Here is an 18,501-nt window from a genome sequence, read left to right as displayed (position 1 = left end):
GATCAATTCTCCAAGAAGACATATCAATCCTGTGTATATGCACCTTACAACAGTGCTTCAAAATACAAGAAGCAAAATAAACTAGAAATGAAAGGAGAAATAGATATATCCACAGTCATAATTGGAGACTACACTACTCCTTAGAACTTGATGGAAAAAATAGAAAATCAGTAAACACATAGAAGACTTGAGCAATATTATCAACCTACTAGATCAAAATTTATATTAGTAGAACTATTCAATTTTAGCAAGTTAGAAACAGGGGAATATCTTCAAATTGACATGCAGGTTCTACAAAAAGATAACAGCTGACATTATATTTAAAGGTTAAATATCGAATACTTTTCCCAAAAAATCACAAACAGAAAGGTTGACACCACTCCTATTTGACATAATATTGTAAGTTCTAGCCAATGAAATAAAGCAAGAAAAAGAAATGAAAGACATACCATTGAAAATAAACAACACTGTATCTATTCACAGACACATTTAGGTATATATGTAACAAAATGTGTGTGGTATCTGTGTGCTTAAAATTTAAAAAAATGATAAAAAATAAAGAAAATCTAAATAAATGGAGAGATATACCACGTTCATAGCTTGGAATACTCAATATTGTTATCATGTCAGTGGTCCCATAATTGATCTGTAAACTCAACATAATCTAAATAAAAAGGAAATCCTAGATGGATTTTCTGTTTTTGTAGATATCAACAAGCTGATGCTATAATTTATAGGGAAAGGTAAAGGAATTAGATTAGCCAACCAATTTTGATTATAAAAAACCTACTTGTGGACTCACATGATCTGATTTCAAGATTTACTATAACATGTACCTAATCATTACAATGTAATATTAGCAAAATAATAAATACAAAATGATTAATAAAAATAGAATAATCAGTCCAGAAATAGATCCACAAAAATACAAAGTTATTTTCTACGAAGGTCTGAATTCAATGGCTAAAGTATAGACTTTTCAACAAGTGCCGATAGAATGATTATAGATTATAAACAGAAAATTAAAACTTGACCCACATCTTTAATCTTATAAAATAATTAACTTGGACTCAATCAAAAGTCTAAATGTAAAATGTAAAATTATACAACTTCTATTATAAAATATTGGAGAAAATCTTTGTGACTATGAGTTAGGTAGCATTCTTAACTACAACACCAAAAGCACAATTTATTTTTAAAAATATGCTAAGTTGAGCTTATTTGTAATTAAAAATATTTACTTTGCAAAAGGCAATGTGAATGAATGAAAAGGCAAGCCACAGACTGTGTAAAAATATTGGCAAATCACATTTCTGACAAGGGAGCTGTATATTTTAAAAAGGATGTAAACTAACAATAGATTTTTTTTTTCCAAGATGACTGATTGAATCCTTTTATCATGCCTCAATGACTTGGAAATAGCACAATAGTGCATAATGATTAACTTCGTGAGCTTTAATTCAAGAAGAAAAATGAGAATCCACCAGTACTGTGAAGGGTGCCCCAGGCGCCAGGGAGGGGGACATGGGCAAACAGTCCTTGTGATGGCATCCAGCTGATAAAAGTAAGTGAAGCCCCAGTACATGAGAGAGACAGAGAGCCTCCCTCTGTGACTCACCTTTCTACTGGGGATCTGAGCAACCCAAGAGGAGGGAGAATATTTTGTTCTTTAAAGTCCTGGTGCTAACTTGGGGAGAGGCTTGGAGACCTGTGAGGGAAAAACACCAGGAAAAACTACAGATATTTGCCCAGGCCAAGGACTGAGAGCAGAATGCCGTTTTTAATCCAGGCACATACAAAATCAGCCATTCCTTTGAGACCTAGCAGCATGGTCATGCAGGTATTTTAGTCTCAGGACAGAGATTGGAACACCTGCTCTGGAGCCGGGTACGGGCTTCCATAGCCAGAATTGTAGAAAGCCCCACAGCAGTAGGCACCAGAATTGTACGCTCCCCTGTTGAAGCCCTGGGGCAGGAGAAGAGCTGCTATAGCTGTGTTTTCTCCTGGGGGATGAGACTTTCATTCAAGGCCAGCTGGCAACCTGAAACTGACTTGCATATGCCATTAATGGGTGCTGCAGCATGCTCCCCTGAGATTGTGGTATAGCAAGGCCCTCTCCGTTCCACCTCCATGCAGAAATCCAAGATTTGGAGCACCTACTTGCTTGAATCAGCAATCTGAGTTGCCCCACTCTTCATGGACATAAATTGTGGTATGGCAGGCACTTTTATTACTGATAATGGTGATTTTTTGCTTTCGTATTTTTTTTTTTTGGATCAGTCTAGCTGAGGGTATATCAATTTTATTAAATATTTCAAAAGATGAACATTTGGCTTGTTAATTTTCTTAAATATTTGTTTTCTTTATTGCTGAGAAATTCATAATTTCTTTATTCTTGCTTTGGGTTTATTTTGCACTTATTTTTCCAGCTTCTTAATGTGGAATCTTAGGACATTAATTTTAGATTTCCCCTCATCACTAATATAATTATTTAAAGTTTTAATATTTACTGTGGACACAGTTTTAGTTAGTTGCATCCCATAAATTTTGCTATATTTTATTATAATTCCATTTAAAATATTTTCTTACTTTTTTATTTCATTATTGTCTCATCAAAGTATACTGTTTAATTTCCAAATATTGTGATTTTTCTGAGATAGTTTATTGTTATTTATGTTTTAATGCCATTAACATAAATAAACATATTCTATGTGCTTTCAATTCATTTGAATTTAATAAGTTTTTTAATAACCCAGAAAATGATTGTAATAGTGCATTTTTATGCTGCTGATGAAGACATACCCAAGACTCAGTAATTTATAAAGAAAAAGAGATTTAATAAACTTACAGTTCCACACGGCTGGGGAGGCCTCACAATCATGGCAAAAAGTGAAAGGCAAGTCTTACACTGAAGCAGGCAAGAGAGAATGAGGGCCAACCAAAAGAGGTTTCCCCTTATAAAACCATCAGATCTTGTAAGACTTATTCACTACCGTGAGAACAGTATGGGGAAAACTGCCATCATGATTCAGTTATCTCCAACTGAGTCCCTCCCATAACATGTGGGAATTATGGGAGATACAATTCAAGATGAGATTTGGTGGGAACACAGAGCCAAACCATATCATTCTGCCCCTGCCCCTCCCAAATTTCTTGTCCTCACATTTCAAAACCAATCATGCTTTCCCAGCAGTTCCCCAAAGTCTTAACTCATTTTAGCATTAACCTAAAAGTCCACAGTCCAAAGTCTCATCTCAGACAAGGCAAGTCCCTTCCACCTATGAGACAGTAAAATCAAAAGCAAGTTTGGAGGGTTTTCTTCTTATAAAACAAGTTTTTCTTGGTCTACAAAAAGACTTAGAAAGCCACACAATAATACTGGGGGATATCAACATCCCACTGACAGCATTAGGCAGATCTTCAAGACAGAAAACTAACAAAGAAATTCTGAACTTGAATTTGACACTTAACCAGTTGAACTTAATAAACAAGCACAGAATACTCTCCCCAATATACGTGTATATACAAAATATACATTCTTCTCATCTGCACATTGAGCATCACTAAGGTTGACCACATCCTTGGCCATAAAACAAGTCTCAATAAATTTTAAAAAAATTGAAATCATACAAACCATTGAAAAAATAAATAAGATTGACAGGCTACTAGCTAGATTAACAGGAGAAGATCCAAATAAGCACTGTCACAATAGACAAAGGTGACATTACAACTTATCCCACAAGAATTCAGAAGATCCTCAGAAAATATAAACACCTCTGTGCACACAAAATAGAAAATTGAGAGGAAATAGAGAAATTGCTGGAAGCACACAATCGCCCAAGATTGAATCAGGAAGTGATTGAAACTGTGAACAGATCAATGCTGAGTTTTGAGACTGAATCAGTAACTTTAAAAACTACCAAACAAACAAACCAAAAACAAAACCCAGACCAGATGGATTAACAGCCAAATTGTACCAGACATCTAAAAAAGACATGTTACCAATGCTACTGAAACTATTTTTTAAAAAATTTGAGTAGTAGGGACTTCTCCCTAACTTCTTCTATGAGGCCAGCATCATCCGGATACCAAAACCTGGCAAAGACACAACAAAAATGAAAATTATAGGCCAATATCTCTGATTAACAAAGACACAAAAATTGTCAAAAAAAAAAAAAAAAATACTAGGAAACTGAATCCAACAGCACTTCAAAACATTAATTGACCGTGATGACTGTGATCAAGTAGGCTTCATTCTTGGGATGCAAGGTTGGTTCAACATATGCAAATCAATAAATGTGATTCATGCATAAACAGAAGTAAATTTTTTAAAAAATGTGATCATCTCAATAGACACCGAAATGACTTTTGATAAAATCCAGCATCTCTTCATGATAAAAACTTTCACATGTTAGGCACTGAAGGAACACACCTTAAAGTAATAAGAGTCATCTATGACAAACCCACAGCCAACATCATACTAAACTAGCAAAAACTAGAAGCATTCTTTTGAAAACTAGAATAAGACAAGGATGTCCACCTTCAGCACTTCTATTCAACACAGTACTGGAAGTGCTAGACTGAGAAATCAGGAAAGATAAAGGATTAAAGACATCTAATTAGGAAAAGAATATGATAACCTATCTCTATTCATGGCCAGTAGGATTCAATATGTAGAAAACCCTAAAGAACATTGAAAGGCTCCTGGAACACAAAAGATTCAGCAAAGTTTCAGCATACAAAATCAATGTGCAAAAAGTAGTAGAATTTCTATACATTAATAATATTAAAGCTGAGTGCTGGATCAAGAATAGAATTTTATTTGCAATAGCCAAAAAAAAAAAAAAGCTAGGAATACATCTAACCAAGGCAGCAAGAGGTTTGTACAAGAAGAACTACAAAACGCTGCTAAAAGAAATCATAGATGACACAAACAAATGCAAAAGTATCCTATGCTCATGGATTAGAAGAATAAACATAAAAATGACCGTACTACCCAAAGCAAAATACAGATTCAACCCTCTTCCTATCAAACTACCGAAGTCATTTTTCCAGAATTTGGAAAAAAAAAAACTGTTCTAAAATTTATATGGAACCATGAAATAAGCCAAATAGCCAAAGTAATCCTAAGCAAAAAGAACAAAGCTGGAGGCATTCCATTATCTGATTTCAAACTGTACTATAAGGCTACAGTAACAAAAAGAGGACGGTACTCATACAAAAGCAAACACATAGACCGATGAAACAGAAACAGAGAACCCAGAAATAAAGTTGCACACCTACAGCCATCTAATATTTGACAAAGTTGACAAAATTAAGCAGTGGGGAAAGCACTTTCTATTCAAGAAATTGTGCTGGGACAGTCTAGCCACATGTAGAAGAATGAAATTGGAACCCTACCTATCACCATATACAAAAATTAACCTAGGATGAATTAAAGATTTAAATATGAGACCAATAACTGTAAGAATTCTAGAAGGAACCATATGAAACACCATTCTGGACATCAGCCTTGGCAAAGAATTTATGACTAAATCCTTACAAGCAATTGCAACAAAAACAAAAATTGACAAATGGGACTTGATTAAACTAAAGAGCTTCTGCAAAGCAAAATAAGCTATCAATCAGGCAAACAGACAACCTATAGAATGGGAGAAAATATTCCCAAAGTATATATACATTCAGCAAAGGTCTACTATCTAGAATCTATAGAGAACTTAAAGAACATGCAAGAAACAAAAGCCTTCATTCAAAAGTGGGCAAAAAATATAAACAGACACTTCTCAAAAGAAGACATACAAGGGGTCAACAAACATATGAAAAAATATTCCTCATCACTCTTCACCAGATAAATGCAAATCAAAACCACAAGGAGAATCTATCTCACACCAGTCAGAATAGCTATTATTAAAAAGCCAAAAAACAACAGATGTTGACCAGGTTGTGGAGAAAAGAGAATTTTTATACACTGTTGGTGAGAATATAAATTAATTCAGCCTTTGTGGAGAGCATTTTGAAGATTTTTCAAAGAACACAAAACAGAATTACCATTCAACCCGGAAACTCTCATTACTGGGTATTATTTCCAAAAGAAAACAAATTATTCTACCAAAAAGACACATGCACTTGCATGTTGACACAGTACTATTCACAATAGCAAAGACATGGAGTCAACCTAGGTGTCCATCAATGGTGGATTAGATTTCTTATATATAGCACATGTATATCATAGGATATACGCAGTCTTTAAAAGAACAAACTATGTTATTTGCAGCAACATGGACGCAGCTGGTGGCTATTATCCTAAGCAAATTAACACGGGAACAGAAAGCCAAATATCACATGTTCTTCCTTATAAGTGGAAGCTAAACATTGTGTACTCATGGAAATAAAGACGGCAACAAAAGACACTGAAGAGTATTAGAAGGGAGAGAGTGGGGAGAAAGGGTTGAACAACTATGAATATGATGGGATTATTCATACCCAAAACCTCAGCATCACACAATATACCCAGGTAACAAATATGCACATATACCCCCAGAATCAAACATAATAGTTGAAATTTTAAAAACTAAAAAATAACAATAAGAAAATAAAGAACTCAATTTAAAAACTGGCAAAAGTTTTTAAATAGACTTCCTTGATAGTATAGACTATCAAGGAAGATATGAATATGTCAGATAAGCATATAATTAGAGGCTCAGCACAGTCAGATATTAAAGAAATGCAAATTTAAAATACAAAGAGATACTCTTCTATTTGAGTGGTTAAAAGAAAAACTAAAAATACCAAGTGCTGGTAAGTATTCTAAACATCTAGAATCTTCAATTAATGCTGCTGCTGACACAGAATGGCACAGGGAATTTAGATAACAGTTTGTCAACTTCCTATAAAGCTAAACATATACTTGAAAAACAAAAACAGATAAAAAACAGCAATCCCAGTCCTGCATATTGATGCAGAATATTTGAAAACTTATGTTATCATAGAAATTTATATGTGCAAGTTAAACAGCATTATTAATAATCATCAAAATGTAGAAATGACCCTTACTGTCTTTCAGCTGGTAAAAGAATGAACTGTGTCATAGCCATACACTGAAATACTACTCAACAATACAAACAAGCATATTGATTCTTAGAGCAACATGGATGAATCTCAGATGAATTTTGCTAAATGAAAGAAGCCATAATCAACAGTCTACATCGTGTATGGTTCCTATTATATAACATTCTGGAAATGGCAAGCTTACAGGGATGAAAAACATATAGGTGACTGTCAGGAGCTGGGAATTCAGGTAATGTTGACTAGCAGAGCAACACAAAGAAATTTTGGGAGTAATGAAAGTGTTCTCTATATGAAAATGGTGATGGATACATGATTGTATGCATTTGTCAAAACTGGTAGAACTACAGAACATGAGTGAATTTTATTGTATGTAAATATAAAAAACAGCAATGAGTGTTTCCAACTGCTGAGAAATTGTACTTTTTATAAATTATTTTTGCCTCCTTTATTCAATTCAGAATTATTTTTTCCAGAAAAATATTCTAATCAAATTAAATAGTATTGGAGCCAAATAATACATGCTTCTTTGTGGACTCACTGCTTGAAATATTTTTAATACAAAGTTATCAAATTCAAAATATAATTTTGAAAATAATGTGTGGAAATATTTAAAAACATAAGAATATCATACTTATTTACAGAAACTAAGGACAAAGTATAATACAAAGGTTTTCTAAGACATTTAGCCTCATACATTTTCTACCTTCACAAAGCTAGAAAAATGACAATGATTTTTGTTTAGGTGCATGGTATTAAGAGCAGAGCAGGAAGGAAGAATTTGGGTTTTTTTAGAGAAAGAAACTGTCCATATAATCATCACTATTTTTTTAACTTTGGATTGCAACTACTAGTTAATTTCAAATAACTTTATAAATGATTGGTATAATTTGTTTTCACACTTAGGTCTCCAGAAAAGAAAAAAAAAAAAAAAACATTATCTTTTTCTTCTCTCCCAACATGTGTGCTTGCTGAGTGATAATGACAATTCAAATTTTTGTGCGTAATTTTAAAAACTAAAAATAGAGATTCAATTTCTTATAGAGTCCAGTGACTGTCATTATCCTATCATTCTTAGTACCAAAAAATAGGATGTAAAATAAGTTATAGTAAGACTAATAGCTCTTCATTAGATAACCATTTATCTTTCTTTATTTAGAGCTCACTTAAAATAAACGTGTCACTAGGAGATTAACGTTTAAAATGTTCTTATTTTTGCACAATTATATTTGAGAAATAGTTGGGAATATAGAGTTTTATATATTTCAGATAGTATTAAACCATAATCTCAGGCATGAAAATACGTGAACACACATATAACTTTACTTTCAAACAAAATTTAATTTCCTGGTCGTCAGAAAAACAATTTATCCGGTAGCCTGAAATTTCACAAAAAATAATACATCATCGTTTCAACATCGAGCTTCTAGCCTATTTGTGATGAGGAAATTGATGCAAAGTCATTTTCACTGGAAAATGATATAATTTATAATTATTCCTTTTTAACAATTTTTTTGAGATATAGTTTATACCTTAAAATTCACCCATTTAACATGAGATATTCAGTGGTTTTTAGCATATTCACAGTATTGTGCAACCATCTCAATTCTGGGACATCTTTATCACTTCAAAAAGAAACTATTAGCAGACACTGCCCATTTCCCGTCAAACCACAGAGCCCTAAGCAATCTCTAATCTACTTTCTGTCTCAATAGATTTGCCTGTACTGTACATATAATAGAAATGCAGTCCTTTATTCGGACAGTCAGGTAAGTGGTCTGTTGTATTTAGCATAATGTTTCTGAATTTCATTCATGTTGTACTATGTATCAGTACTTCAGTTCTTTTTTACTACCCAAGATTATCTTTTTTTTTTTTTTTTTTTTTTTTTGAGACGGAGTCTTGCTCTGTCGCCCAGGCTGAAGTGCAGTGGCCAGATCTCAGCTCACTGCAAGCTCCACCTCCCGGGCTTACGCCATTCTCCTGCCTCAGCCTCCCGAGTAGCTGGGACTACAGGAGCCCGCCACCTCGCCCGGCTAGTTTTTTGTATTTTTTAGTAGAGACAGGGTTTCACCGTGTTAGCCAGCATGGTCTCGATCTCCTGACCTCGTGATCCGCCCGTCTCGGCCTCCCAAAGTGCTGGGATTACAGGCTTGAGCCACCGTGCCCGGCCAAGATTATCTTTTATAAGGATATGCTACTTTTTATTTATCCATTCATCAGGTCATGGACATTTGGGTTGTTTTTGTCTTTTGGCTATCGTGAACAATGCTTTTATTAACATTTATGTAAAAGTCTGTGTGCTGGGTCATGCCAACTCTGTTTACCATTTGAGGAACTGCCAAATTGTTTTCCAAATTGGGTGCACTATTTTACATAAACATCAGAAATACATGAATGTTCCCATCTCCCTATGCACTTACCAGCATTGGTTATTATTTGTCTTTTTTATTACAGCAATCTCAGGAGTAAGAAGTGCTATCTCATTGTGATTTAGATTTGCATATCCCTAACTGCTAATGAAGTTAAATATTTTTTGATATGCTTACTAGTCATTTGTTTTTATTCTTTGGAAATATATGCCTATTTGTATTTTTTACCCATTTAAAAATTATATCTTATGCATTACTATTGTTGGATTTTACAAGTTCTTTTTATGGTCTAAATATAAGACCCTTATAAGATATACAATTTACAAATATTTTCTCACATTCTGTGGTTTGTCTTTTCACTTTCTTGATCATATCCTTTGACGTACAAAAGTTTTGAAGTTGATGAGGTATAATGTATTGTTTTTGTTGTTGCTTGTACTTTTAGTGTCAGATCTAAGAAAACTTTGCTTAATGCAAAGTCATAAAGGTTTACTCCTGAGTTTTCTAATAGTTTTATAGTTTCTGTTCTCAGATTAAGGTCAATGATCATTTGGAGTGGTTATTTCTATGCATTTTGTAAGGAAGTATCTAAAAATTATCCTTTTGCATGTGGATATCTGGTAATCCCAGTGCCAGTTGTGGAAAGACTATTCTTTATTGACTTTAATTGGCTGAAAATCAATTGTCTGTAAATATGAGGGTTTATTTATGGACTGTTAGTTCTATTACATGCATGTATATTTCCTTAGGTCAGTATCACACTAGCTTGATTGCTATTGGTTTGCGGAAAGTTTTAAAATTGAAAAGGCTTAGTTATCCAACTTTGTTCTTATTTTTCACAATTATTTTCGCTAATCTAGTTCTCTTAAATTCCCATGGTTTTAGGATTAGCGTCTTATTTCTGCAAAATTCAAGTTGAATTGTGTCAAACATGAAGATCAATTTGTGAGGGATTGTATCTTATAATATTGTCTTACAAATTAAGAACATGGGATGTCTTTTCACTTATTTAGATTGTTCATTTCTTTCACCAATAGTTTAGAATTTTTAAAGGATAAGACGTACCTTTGTTAAATTTATTTCTAAATATTTTATTTCATTTTATTCCACTGTAAATGAGATTTTCTTAATTTTTTAAGAAATGTTTAATGCTAAAATATAGAAATACACTCAACTTTTAATATATTGCTCTTATACCTTGAAGCACTGCTAAAGTATTAGTTTTAAAAAGTTTTTAATAGATTTCTTAAGATTTTCTGTATAATAAACTCATACCATCTTCAAATAGAGATAATTTTACGTTTTTCTTTACAATCTGGATGTTTTTGTATCTTTTTTTTTTTTTTTTTTTTTTGCCTAGTTACCTGTCGTAAAACATCCAGTACAATGTTTAATGTTTAATAGAAGAGGTAAGTATGGACATCCTATGTCTTGTTTCTGATCTTATGGGAAAAGCATTGAGTATTTCACCATTAAATGTTTTGTAATTTCTCTTGTTGTTTCTTCTTTAACCAATTTATTACTTAGGAAGATCTTGTTTAATTTCTATATACTTGTTAATTTTCCAAATTTCTTTTGTTATTCATTTCTAATTTTCTTTCCTTTTGATCAGAAGACATATTCTGGATGAGTTCAATCTTTTCAAATTATTGAGGCTTCTTTTATAGCCTACCATGTAGTCTATCCTGGAAAATCATGCCTGTGTACTTTCAGAGTCTATGTATTCTGCTCTTGTAGTTGGATACATGTCTGTTAGGTCTAGTTGGGCTAGAGTGCTGCTTGAGTCTTCTGTTTATTGATCTACTGCCTAGTTGTTCTATTATTGAAAAAGGAATTTAGAAATATCTGACTATTATTGAAGTGTCTATTTCTCTCTTCAATTCTGTCAAATTTGCTCCATGAATTTTGTGGCACTGGAGTTAAGTGCATATATGTTTGTAGTATTATTATTTTCTGATAGTTTGACCATTTTTTTATGATACAATGTTCCTCTTTATTTCTGGTAACATATTTTAAAGTCTTTTGTTGCCAGATATTAGTGTAGTCACTTCAGCTTTCTCATGATTCTTACTTACATAGTATAATGTTTTTCTGTAATTTTACATTCAGTGCATTTGTATCTTTGAATCTGGAGTGTGTGTACTGTAGGCATATATTCAGATCTTATTTTGTAGTCTATCTGACACTGTTCACCGTGTTTTAAGTTGTTTAATCTATTTACTTTGTTATTAATATCATGAACTGATATCCGCCATTTTTCTTTTTATTTTCTATAAGTTTCATGGTTTCCTCCTGTTTCTCCTTGCAGTTTTCTTTTGCATTAGGTGAATACATTCTAGTGTAATATTTTAATGCTTTTAATGATATTTTTCACAATACATGTGTGGGTACGTATATGTGTGTGTATGTGTGTATGAGTGTTATTCTCTTAGTGTCTAGTGCTTGAATCTTAATTTATCAGAGTTGCTTTTGACTTAATGTAAGTTAATTCCATGGGACATAGAGATATTACTCCTATATACCTGTATTTACTATTTACTTTTCTGTAACATATATATGTAAAAAATTCAACAGCTGCATTGCCATAATTATTTTTATTGAAGCTGATAACAGGGGAGTAGAACATAATTATAAATTATATTTTATTAACCTTCCTATTTTACAATTTTGTTCTTTTATTTCTTTTTCTGTGAATTCTAGTTATGATCTGGTATCATTTCTTACTCCAATGCTTTGCTTCTACCTATCTTTGTGCTAAAATTGTAATTATGTGTTATTATTATATATGACATTTCTATATGTTATAGACCCAACAACAAATTATATATAATTGTGTATATATAATTATATATGTATATATCTTATCTTATACAATTGTTTATATAGAGATGTATATGTATATATCTTGTTTTATACAAGGGTTTGCAAATTCATTAAGAGGAGAAAAAGAAAAAACATAATATTATACTGTCTTTTACATTTGCCTACATCATTCCTTTTACTGCCAATATTGTGTTTTTTAATGTGATTTCAAATTACTATCTTGAGTCTCTGACTTTCAGCCTGAAGAATTTCCTTTAGTATTTTGTGTAACATGAATATGCTAGCAATAAATTTTCTCAATATTTGTTTGTCTAGGAAGGTTTGTATTTCATTTCTGACAAATATTTTGCCGGATAAAAAACTATTTCTTACCTTTTTTTTCTTAACAACTCTTTGTTATTTCACTGCCTTCTTGCCTTCTGGTATCCACTGAAAGTCTTTTTTTTCCCTCCAAAATTTTCTCATTTTCTTTATCTTTCAGTATTTTTACTGAAATGTGTCTGTGTGGATCTCTGTGTTTATCAGACTTTATTAAGTTTATTGTGTATATATGGCTTTTATCAAATTAAGAAATTTAATAATATTATTTCTTCTAGTATTATTTCCACTCCTTTTTCTTCTTTCCTTCTGATACTCCCTTTCCTCATCATTGTTCTTTATTTCTTTTTTACTTCAATGAAGTAAATAGATTAAACAACAAAAAACAAGCCAAACATTGTCAGAGAGAATAAAAAATAAGATCTGAGTATATACCTTTTTCTTTGTTCTTTTTTTGTCTCTTTTTCTTTAGATTATATAATATCTATCAACCTAAATTCAAGTGTTCTGATTCATTCTTCTATTGGTTCAAATGCACTGTTGAATCAGTCTAGTAAATTTTACATATTGATTAGAGTACTTTTCACCTCCAGAGTTTCCATTTGGTATTTTTATGCTTTTTATTTCATTATTGATATTCGGTATTTGATAAAATATTGGCATTTTACCTTCCTTTACTTATTTAAGCAGAGTTTCTTTTAAATCTTTGAATATGATTATAATGGCTTCTTTGTAGTTATTATCTGTTAAATTTGACAACAGAGCTCTCTCACAGTTAGTTTTTGTTGCTTGCTTTTTTTCATGTATAGCTCACAGTATAACTCATAATTTTGTCACAGAATACCTCATAATTTTATCAAAAACTAGACATTTTAGATTATATATTGCATCTACTGTGAATACTGATACCCCTACCCTCTCTGGGACTTGATTTTGTTGTTGTTTATTTACTTGCTTTGTTACTTGGCTAGAATATTTGGCGAAGTCTATATCCCATTGAATGTGTTAATTCTGATGTCATGCATCAGAGGGTACGGCCTTAAGTATGGACATACACTGAGATGTCAGTATTTTAGCTAAGGTTTCTTTGACAGTCTCTTTCCCTGATTTTTCAGCTAAACTACCTGCTTCATTTGGTATCCATTCTCAGCCAGTTAGGCTCCACTCATTACTGGCTGATTGCTTGATTGTTTTTGGCAATGTCCTAAGGCATAAATTGCTCAGCAGTCTGATACAATTAAATTTGAGCCTCTTTGCAGGGGTAGTCTTTAAGGCAAGATTTGGATGTTGGTTCTGACCCAAGCAGGCTTTTTCTCTGCACATTTTCCTGGTTCTCTCTGCTAAACTTACAGCTAATCTACAGTCATTTAAATTTTAATGTAATTTTTATTAATTTTTTAGTTTAGTTTTTTTTTTTTTTTCTTCTCTCATGGAGATATCAACTTCTTCTTATTGCCTTATCAGCAAAATCTCCAGTTTTTGACAACTCCCTTAGCTTGAACTTCCCCATACTTTGCTCCAAATGAAGTCCCTTCTCTTGAGGACAGCTTTGGAGTTGTCTGTATTTATCATCCCCTGGGCCAAATATGTGTGTCACTGCTTTCAAGATAAAAATGAGAACAGTAGCCTGCTTCTTTTAAATGTATACCTCTGCTTTTTAGCAGACAGGTGAAGTATCCTCTGGTCTTCTTAACGTGCCTAACCTAGCATGGAATTTCTACCCTATAAGTAAATTGGAGTATGGGCAACTAGGCACAGTGTTCTTAACCACTCTTACGTATAACAGAGCTTCTGCAACACAGACCTATTAGAAATTAGAAATCCTGGAAGCCTGTGCCTCAGTGGAAGATACCTTAACCCTAGACTTGGAGTTGGAGGGAAAAGGAGTTCTGCGTTTTTGAATGACCCTGGAAGGGATGAAGATTTTGTCACACTAAATTGTGTGGAGAGATATGGATTATGATTCAAATGCCACAGGCTCTCACTACTCTTGCAGAATATTATTAGATTTTCTAGAATAAGTGCTTCTCCATTTGCTGTTTGCTCTTAGGACAATCTCTTAAGTTGCTTCCAACCTTTGGCTGCTGTGAATAACGCAGCTATGAATATGGGTACTAATATCTGTTTGAATCTCTATTTCAACTACTTTTGAGTATACACCCGGAGTAGAATGGCTGGGTCATATGGTAATTTTATGTTTAATTTTTTTTTTTATGAATCACTATACCATTTTCCTTAGTAGCTGCACCATTTTACATTCCCATCAGCAATGTATTAGTGTTTTAATTCTTTCACATCATTGTTCTTTCTTTCTTTCATCTCCTGAGACTTATTCACTCTCACAAGAAAAGCATGGGAAAAACCCACCCTCATGATTCAATTACCCCTCACTGGTTCCCTCCCACAACACGTGGAGATTATGGGAGCTTCAATTCAAGATGAAATTTTTATTTTATTTTATTTTATTTTTTTTTGAGACGGAGTCTCGCTCTGTCACCCGGGCTGGAGTGCAGTGGCCGGATCTCAGCTCACTACAAGCTCCGCCTCCCGGGTTTACACCATTCTCCTGCCTCAGCCTCCTGAGTAGCTGGGACTACAGGCGCCCACCAACTCACCCGGCTAGTTTTTTGTATTTTTTAGTAGAGACGGGGTTTCACTGTGTTAGCCAGGATGGTCTCGATCTCCTGACCTCGTGATCCACCCGTCTCGGCCTCCCAAAGTGCTGGGATTACAGGCTTGAGCCACCGCGCCCGGCCTCAAGATGAAATTTGAGTGGGGACACAGACAAACCATATCATTCTGCCCCTGGCAACTCCCAAATCTCATGTCCTCACATTTCAAAACAAATCAGGCCTTCCCAACAGTTCCCTGAATTCTTAATTCAGCAATAACTCAAAAGTTCACAGTCCAAAGTCTCATCTGAGACAAGGCAACTCCCTTCCACCTATGAGCCTGTAAAATCAAAAGCAAGTTAGTTACTTCCTAGATACAATGGGGATAGAGGCAATGGGTAAATATGCCCATTCCAAACGGGAGAAATTGGCCCAAACAAAAGGAGACTACAGGCCTCATGAAAGTGTGAAATCCAGCGAGGTGGTCAAATATTAAAGCTCCAGAATGATCTCCTTTGACTGCATATTTCACATCCAGGTCACACTGATGCAAAAGGTGGGTTCTCATGGTCTTGGGCAGCTCTGCCCCTGTGGCTTTGCAGAGTACAGCCTCACTCCTGGCTGCTTTCACAGGCTGTCATTGAGTATCTGTGGCTTTTTCAGGTGCATGGTGCAAGCTGTCATTGAATCTACCATTCTGGGGTCTGGAGGATGATGGCTCTTTTATCATAACTGCACTAGGCAGTGCCTCAGTGGGGATTCTGTGTGGGGACTCTCACGCCACATTTCCCTTCTGCACTGCCCTAGCAGAGGTTCTCCATGAGGACTCTGCTCCTGCAGCACACCTCTGTCTGGACACCCAGGAATTTCCATACATCCTCTGAAATTTAGGTGGAGGTTCCCAATTCATGACTTCTGTGCACCCACAGGCCCAACACCACATGTAAGACACCAACGTGTGGGGCTTGAACCCTCTGAAGCAATGGCTTGAGGTGTACATTGGCCCTCTTTAGCCATGGCTGTTGTGCAGGGCACCAAGTCCCAAGACTGCACAAAGCAGCAAAGCCCTGGGCCTGGCCCACAAAACAATTTTTTCCTCCTAGACCCCCCAGCTTGTGACTGTAGGTGCTGCCATGAGGACCTCTGACATGTCCTGGAGAAATTCTTCCTATTGTTTGTGTGATTAATATTTGACTTCTCAATACTTAGGAAATTTTCCCCAGCCAGCTTTGAATTTTTCCTCAGAAAAAGGGTTTTTCTTTTCTATTACATCATCAGGCTGCAAATTTTCCAAACTTTTATGCTCTGCTCCCGTTTTAAACATAAGTTCCAACTTCAAACCATTTCTTTGTGAATGAATAAAACTGAATGCATTTAAGAGCACCTAAGTTACCTCTTGAATGTTTACTGCTTAGAAATTTATTCTGCCAGATACCCTAACTCATCTCTCTCATGTTCAAAGTTCCACAGATATCTAGGGCAGGGGAAAAATGCTACCAGTCTGTTTGCTAAGGCATAGCAATAATCACCTTTGCTCCAGTTCTCAGTAACTTCCTCATCCATTTCTGGGACCACCTCAGCCTGAACTTTTTGGTCAACACCATTCAACAAGTCTCTAGGAACGTCCAAACTTTCCCACATCTTCCTGTCTTCTGAGCCCTACAAACTGTTCCAATCTCTGCCTGCTACCCAGTTCCAAAGTCACTTCCACATTTTTGGGTATCTTAATAACAGTGCCCCAATCCTGGTACCAATTTGCTGTATTAGTCCATTTTCTTACTGCTATGAAGAAATACCCAAAACTGGGTAATTTAAAAAGAAAAAGAAGTTTAATGAACTCACAGTTCCACATGGCTGGAAAGGCCTCACAATCATGGCAGGAGAAAAAAGGCATGTCTTACATGGAGGCAGGCAAGAGAGCATGTGCCGGGGAACTGCCCTTTAGAAAACCATCAGATCTCTTGGGACTCATTTACTACAATGAAAACAGCACAAGAAAAACCTGCCACCAAGATTTAATTATCTCCACTGCATCCCTCCCACAACACATGGGGATTATGGGAGCTACAATTCAAGATGATACTTGGGTGTGGATGCAGCCAAGCCATATCAGGGCACATAAGGTGTTTTGATACAAGCATGCAAAGTGTAATAATCACATCATGAAATATGGGTCATCCATCCCCTCAAACATTTATCTTTCATGTTATAAACAATCTAATTACATTATTTTAGTTATTTTTAAATGTACAGTTAAATTATTATTGACTATAGTCATCCTGTTGCACTATCAAATATTAGGCATTATCCATTTATTCTAACTACTTTTTTGGAATGATTAACCATCCCTGCCACCCACTCACTTTCTCTACTATGCTTCCCAGCCTCTGGTAATCATATCTCACACTCTATCTCCATGAGTTCACTTGTTGTAATTTTTAGATCCCACAAATAATTGAGAACATGCAATGCTGATCTTCCTGTGCCTGGCTTATTTCACTTAATATGATAACCTCCAGTTCTATCCATGTCTTTGCAAATGACTCATTTTTTATATGAATGAATAGAACTACATTGCGTATACATTTTATATTTTCTTTATCCATTTATCTGTTGAGGAACACCTAAGTTGTTTCCAAATCTTGTCTATTGTGAAGAGAGTTGTCATAAATGGGGTGGAGATATACAATTTCTGTACTTTGGGGTATATACCAAGAAGTAGAATTGTTGAATCATATAGTAACTCTATTTTTAGTTTTGCGAGGACCCTCTGAACCGTTCTCTTTAGTAGTTGTACTAATTTACATTCCCACAAATAGTGTATGAGGGTTCCCTTTTCTCCACACCCTCTCCAGCTTTTGTTATTGCCTGTCTTTTAGATAAAAGCCATTTTAACTGGGGTGAGATGATATCTCATTGTAGTTTTTATTTGCATTTATCTGATAATCAATGATATTGTGCACCCTTTCATACACCTGTTTGCCATTTGTATGTCATCTTTTGAGAAATGTATATTCACATTTTGTGTCCATTTTTTAATTAAATTTTTTGATTAAATTATTAAGTTTTTTTTTTTTTTTTTTTTTTTTTTTTTTCAATACAGTTGTTTGAGCTCCTTAAATGTTTTGGTTGTTAAAACCTTGTCTGGGGGCGGGGGTGGTAATTTGCAAATATTTTCTTCCATTCTGTGGGTTGTCTCTTCACTTTGTTGATTGTTTTATTTGCTGTGCAGAAGCTTCTTAACTGGATATGACTCCATTTGTACATTTTTGCTTTGTTGCCTGTTCTTGTGGGGTATTACAGAAGAAAAC

At 34.4% G+C, this 18,501-nt stretch overlaps 1 protein-coding gene across 2 annotated transcripts in view; it reads right to left on the bottom strand.

The window, feature by feature from the left end:
* Positions 1–18,501, bottom strand: part of PCDH11X (protocadherin 11 X-linked) — a 732,575-nt gene that overhangs the window by 5,805 nt on the left and 708,269 nt on the right. The gene's annotated exons all lie outside the window — the stretch shown is intronic.

The sequence above is a fragment of the Macaca mulatta genome, chromosome X (genome assembly GCF_049350105.2).
Source record: "Macaca mulatta isolate MMU2019108-1 chromosome X, T2T-MMU8v2.0, whole genome shotgun sequence".
In the NCBI taxonomy this organism is placed as follows: Eukaryota; Metazoa; Chordata; class Mammalia; order Primates; family Cercopithecidae; genus Macaca; species Macaca mulatta.
The sequence above is the reverse complement of the archived record's forward strand: the minus strand, read 5'-3'. Positions and strand labels throughout refer to the sequence as shown.